This window comes from Gossypium arboreum, chromosome 8, assembly GCF_025698485.1.
Source record: "Gossypium arboreum isolate Shixiya-1 chromosome 8, ASM2569848v2, whole genome shotgun sequence".
Taxonomy (NCBI): domain Eukaryota; kingdom Viridiplantae; phylum Streptophyta; class Magnoliopsida; order Malvales; family Malvaceae; genus Gossypium; species Gossypium arboreum.
The window spans coordinates 6,026,200-6,032,533 of NC_069077.1; the positions used below are offsets into that span (position 1 = coordinate 6,026,200).

A 6,334-nucleotide genomic window follows, 5' to 3' on the forward strand; every position below is an offset into this window, starting at 1 on the left:
AGTGTTAAGAGCTCGGAGGTCGGATTTGGTTGGAGACACATCACACTATCAACCTCAGGATTTCGGTATATAAAGAAACTTTATTTTGGAAATCAATGGCATGTATAAGCTAATAAAGTAAATGTTAACGTGAAATGAATGTAAAGTTAGCCGTTAGTATGGTTAACAAACCTGGTTTTGGGTATGTGATGACGTTATCTTATAAATATGCATGAATTTATCTTGAAAATATGTTGAATTGGTTTGGTTGAAGTGGATTGGTCTCGATTTAATATTGTAGGGAAGGTTAGATATTTATAAAGGGGCTATATTGTATATAAAAAAAATCGTAAATTCCGGTAATACTTCGTACCCTATTCCGGCAATGAATACGGGTAGGGGGTATTACATTTGTTGGTATCAGAGCTACGGTTTAACAGGTTCTAAGATCGATGTAGCAAATACAGGATTAGCTATACATGTCATTTAAATTATTATTGATAGTGTGATATCTCCTGACCATTTAAATGTGTTTTTCTTATAGTAAATGTCTACCGACTAAGCTCAATCTGAAGAAGCTGGGAGTCATGCTCCGGCTTCAATACAAAGAGAAGAAACTAGCAGTAGAAGGTCCGAGACAGAGGGTCGAGAGGAGGAGGCAAAAATAGCCTTCTTTCAAATGATGAATGAATGGTTTAGTCAATACTTAAGAACTAACCCTGTAGTGCAGCAAGTTCAAGCTCCCCCTCCTGCTCCTCCACCGGTTCCCAAGATCCTACAGGGTACATGTAACGGCCTAATTTTCAGTGGTGTCGGAAATGGTGATTTGAGATCACTAAATTCGAAAAATAAGATTAAACAAGATAGTAATTTAATATTTATGAGTGAAATTAGTGAATTAAAAGAATTTATTAGGTCAAACGGGTCAAAAATGAGGTATCGAGACCTCAAAGTTGAAAATCGAGCTATAAATATTTTTATAAATATTTATGGAGTGTCATTGAGTTAGTATTAAAGTTTCGTTAGAAAATTTTAACGTTTGGATGGCTAATTAATTGAAAAGGATTAAATTGAAAATAGCACAAAATTTGTTAAATTGTGAGTAAATAGCTTAAGTATTTAAAAAGATGGATTTAAAGAGCAATTAGACCCAAAGGTTAATGGCTGGACGGTTTGGGTATGAAATAAGCAAGAAAACAATGTGAACAAGGGCCAAAATTGGAAATATATAAAAGTTAATAGTTAAATAATGATGTAATTGAAAAATCTAGACATTTTCTTCATAATTTCTCAGCCAAAACGCCATAGAAGGTCTTGAGAAATCTGTTTTTTCATATTTTTACATCATGTGAGTCTAATTCTTGCTTTTTCTTGATAATTTTTATGTTTTTATGACTTTTACAATTAGGTCCACTTGTAGAATTCATTAGTTTTTGATTTTATGGGTGAAATTGGAAGTTACCCTGGATGGATAAGGGAATTTTATGATGAATTATTATGAAATTTAAGTTCTAATTTAATATTAAGGTGGTTTTATTAAGTGATTTTGATAGGAAATGATATTTAGGACCTAATTGTGAAAAAGTTGTGAATTGAAGGTTGCTGTTGAAATTCAGAATATAAAAGGTTTTGAAATAGTTTATAATGATAAAATAAAGTGTTAATTGAGAAAAATTAGTTCAATTGATGGGTGAATTGAGTAGGGACTAAATTGTGAAAACTGTAAATTTTGGGGTAAAAGTGCAATTTCGAAATTTGAACAGCATAAATTGTGAAGTGAAATAGAAATCAAATAAATTCTAATGAGTAGAAATATTTTATATTATAGATCAAGAATCCAAAGAAGAACGAGGAAAAGAAAAAGTTGCGAATAGTCCCAAAATTTCAATATCTTCTACAAATTAGCCGGGTAAGTTCATATGGTTGAAATTAGATGTTTATTTGTGAATGATTGAAGTATATAATGTGTTATTATATACTGAATTTGTTGTGGGATTGTGTAGATTTTGTTAATGAAAGAATAAATGTGGAAATGCAAATTAGGAAAAACGCAGGATTGAGTGCGTTCAGTATCGTGACGTGTGATGAATTGATTGGATAAGACCATGGTTGTTCCATGGCAAAGTGTGAAATGTAGGTATGGTATCATCCATACTGAGTTGTGAAATGTAGGTATGGTATTATCCATCTTGAAAATGAAATGTAGGTATGGTATTATCAAATCCATCTTGAGTTAAGAAATGTAGGTATGGCATTTCCCATACCGAGTTAAAAAATGTAGGTATGGTATTTCAATGAGGAAAACCATACTGAGTTGTGAATCGTGGCATTGAGCAACAACGTACTCAATTTCGTAAGCCGTTTCCTAATTTGATTATAAGAAATAAAGAGAAGTGATCCAAATGAAAGAGATTGAGTAGTTATTCTTGTTGAGCTCAACTATGTGAATTATTATAACAATGGTTGTGAATCGCAGGAAACTTTAGTAAATGTTTTGGTATTGTTTGGAAATATTATGTTTGGTAAGCATTACTTTTAACCTATGAACTTACTAAGCTTCAATAAGCTTACTTGTGTGTGTTTAATATTTTTATGTAGATTGACTTGAAGTGAAGTGGGTAGATCGGATCAACACAACAAAGCACACTATCCAGATCAATTCTGGTAGCTTTTGTTTTATGTTTGAAGATTTATATGGCATGTATAGAGTTTGAATGAATTGAAGTAAAGATGTTATAAACTAGTTAACAATATTTGTACTAAAATAGTTTTCGGTAAGTAGCAGTAGTTTGACTTTGAAAAATCACTAAAAATAGTAGAAATGGAATTAAATAATGAATAAATTATGGAATCGAATCTTGATGAGTCTATTTTCATATGGAAGAAGCAAAACAGGTATATGAGCTATATTTTATGAGATGTTTAAATTTTTGTGAAACAGGGCCAGAGCAATTTCTGGATCCCTGTTCTGACTTTGGAAATTCACCATAAATTTTACAAAGATAATTAGAAGTCATACTTTATATGTACAGATTCCTTATTGAGTCTAGTTTTATTAGAGACAAACGGCATAGTCATTGAAGCTCTGTACAGAGAGATATCTGATTCGTAATACACAAAGGTCAGAGTAGTCAAACCCTGAAACAAGGGAGATTTTAAATAATAAACTGTACTAATTGGCTTGACCAAAAATTCTAGAAAAAAATTGGTAAGTAGATATATGAGTATAAATTTAGAGAAAATTTACAGATTTGGATTTAGAGTTTTATAACTCGAGATATGAATTATTTAGCAACTATGACACAGTTGGACAGCTTGTCTGGAAAGTGTGATATAAATTGTATGAATTTGTTTAAGTGCTCAAATAAGTTTAGTAATGCCTCGTGCTCGACTCCGGCGACGGTCTCGGGTAAAGGGGGCGTTACATTTATTGGTATCAGAGCCTGGTTTAGTCGATTCTCGGAACGAATTTGATGTGTAAAGTGTTTAAAAATACATGCCATATAAATCTGTGATAGTGTGATGTGAATGATCCGATCTAATTACTAATTTTTGTTATAGATTGTAAAAATGTCTGATAATCCCGATGGTGCTAGTCAGGAAGAGGAAGTTAATAGTAGAATACAGACTTCTGAGCAGGGAACAAGTGGTAATGTCCCGATTTCTTTGATGAGAGAGGAAGAACTTAAAAATATGATTTACGGATTAATGAATCAGTGGTATCATGAAACAATACAAGGAAGAAGTCAGGCACAACAACCTCCTCCTCCCCCTACTGTACCACCAGTTACAACCCCGGTTGCTCCTCCTTTAATAGATGAATCTAGCAAAAGAACACCAATTGAAAAACTCAGAAAGTTTGGAGCTGAAGAATTTCGAGGGAGATCGGACGATGATCCGGTTAAAGCAGAGTATTGGTTAAAGAGTTTGGAGAGAGTTTTTAAACAGATGATGTGTTAGTTTTTAAACAGATGATGTGTTCTCCGGAGGACTATTTGGGATGTGCAGTTTCGCTATTGAAAGAAGAAGCGTATAATTGGTGGGAAACTATTGAGGCAGTGGTACCTGCAGATAAACTTACCTGGGAATTCTTCCAAAACGAATTTAAGAAGAAGTATGTGGAAAAGAGATATTTAGATAAGAAGAAGAGAGAATTTCTTGATCTTCGACAAGGAATAAAACAAAGGGCGAATATGAAAGAGAATTTGTGTATCTCAAGAGATATGCTCGGGATGTTGTAAACCAACAGAGGAAGAAATGTGCATTAGATTTGAAGAAGGGCTTAATGATGAAATCGAATGATGATTGGAGGTACAGAGATTCGGAATTTGTGATTCGTCGATCGAGCTCAAAAGATGGAAGAAGTGTATAATGAAAGATGCAAAGAGAAAGAAGAGGTAAAGAGGTATACAAAAGAAGTTTCTCTAGACCAACTTCGACTTTTTCGCCAAAAGTTCGAAATGATTTCGTCGACTGTTATAATCCCGAACGATCGAATAACAAGAAACGACTCAACAAGATGTTGGAGTAACTAAGAAACCAGCAGACTAGTGTTAGTAGTGTGCAAAATATTCCGAGACTTAGATGTAAAATTGTGGTAGATTTCATATTGGTGAGTGTTAGGGAAGAGCGGAGCTTGCTATAAATGTGGTGGAACCGATCATTTTATTCGGACTGTCCTCAATTATTAAAAGAAGATAGAGAACAAAGGAGAAGCAAGCAAATACTCCTCGAAAGGTAAACGTTCAGTCAAAGTAGTGCTACTGGACTGTTCATTCGAACGAGATACTGCACCGATCGAGACAAGAGTACCTGACGTACATATGCTATCCGCAAGGGAAGAAGCTTCGCTCCGGATGTGATAGTGGTAATTTCTATCTTTTGATGATTCTGTATGCTTTAATTGATCCCGGATCTACACATTCATATATTTGCACCGCATTAGTGTCGAAAAGAAAATGACTGTTGAGTCCACTGACCTTGAATTGCAAGTCACTAATCCACTAGGGCAAAGTGTATTGGTTAATTTAATATGTCGGAATTGTCCACTGAAAATACAAGGTTGTGAATTCTCTGCTGATTTAATGTTGTTACCTTTTCGAGAATTTGATGTTATACTTGGAATGGATTGGTTGATTGAACACGATGCCATAGTGAATTGTAGAGAAAAACGGATTGATTTAAAATGTCGATGTGGGAAATAGTTTCACTGAGTTTGGGGATAAAAGAATGATGTCGATTATTTCACCTTCTATTTCGAAAATTGATTCGGAAAGGTAATAAAGCATTTCTAGCTTATATTCTTGATACTCGGGGTTCTGAATTGAAGATGGAACAATTGTCAGTTGTTAATGAGTTTACTGATGTGTTTCCTGAGGAATTACCTAGTTTACCCCCAGATCGTGAGGTTGAATTCACAATTGATGTAATTCCTGCACACTCTAATATCAATAACACCGTATAGAATGGCACCAATGAGTTAAAGAGTTGAAGACACAGTTGCAAGAGTTATTGGATAAAGGGTTCATCGGATCGAGTACATCACCTTGGGGCGCACTGTCTTATTTGTGAAAAAGAAAGATGGTTCGTTGCGATTGTGTATTGATTACGTGCGGTTGAATAAGGTAACAATTAAAATAAATATCCATTACCTCGTATCGATGATTTGTTTGATCAACTAAAAGGTCTGCAGTGTTCTTAAAATAGACCTTAGATCCGGGTATTATCATTTGAAGGTTAAAGAGTGTGATGTGCCAAAGGCGCTTTTCGAACTCGGTATGGTCACTACAAATTTTGGTAATGCCTTTTGGTTTAACGAATGCCCTCACTGCATTTATGGATTTAATGAATCGAATTTTTCAGTCTTATTTGGATAGATTTGTGGTGGTATTTATTGATGACATATTGGTCTATTCAAAGATGAATCCGAACATGCACAAAGACTTGAGAATTGTACTACGACTTTGAGAGAAAAAGCAGTTATATGCGAAATTTAGTAAATGTGAGTTTTGGCTTCATGAGGTTGGATTTGGGTCATATTATATCATTTGAAGGAATTCGTGTGGATCCAAGTAAAGTTTGGCGGTGGTGAATTGGAAAACACCAAGAATGTAATGAAGTGCGAAGTTTTCGGGATTAGCAGGATACTATCGCCGTTTTGTAAAGAATTTTTCCATGATTGCTTCACCAATGACTCGTTTATTACGAAGAATGTTGAGTTTATGTGGTTCGATGAATGTCGTGAGCTTTGATCGATTAAAGAAAATGTTAATGAAGCTCCGGTCTTAACTCAACCGAATCGTATACCGTATGTTGTGTACTGATGATGCATCTTTAAGTGGTTTGGGTTGTGTGT

The 6,334-nt window shown here is 34.4% G+C and overlaps 1 long non-coding RNA gene across 1 annotated transcript; it reads left to right on the forward strand.

Annotated features, from left to right (window-relative positions):
• The first annotated feature begins 1,791 nt into the window (after nt 1-1,791).
• LOC128296461 (uncharacterized) lies at nt 1,792-2,792 on the forward strand. The gene is made up of 2 exons (XR_008287073.1): nt 1,792-1,888; nt 2,578-2,792. It is a non-coding gene; the product is annotated as an uncharacterized LOC128296461 (long non-coding RNA).
• Nucleotides 2,793-6,334: the final 3,542 nt, after the last annotated feature.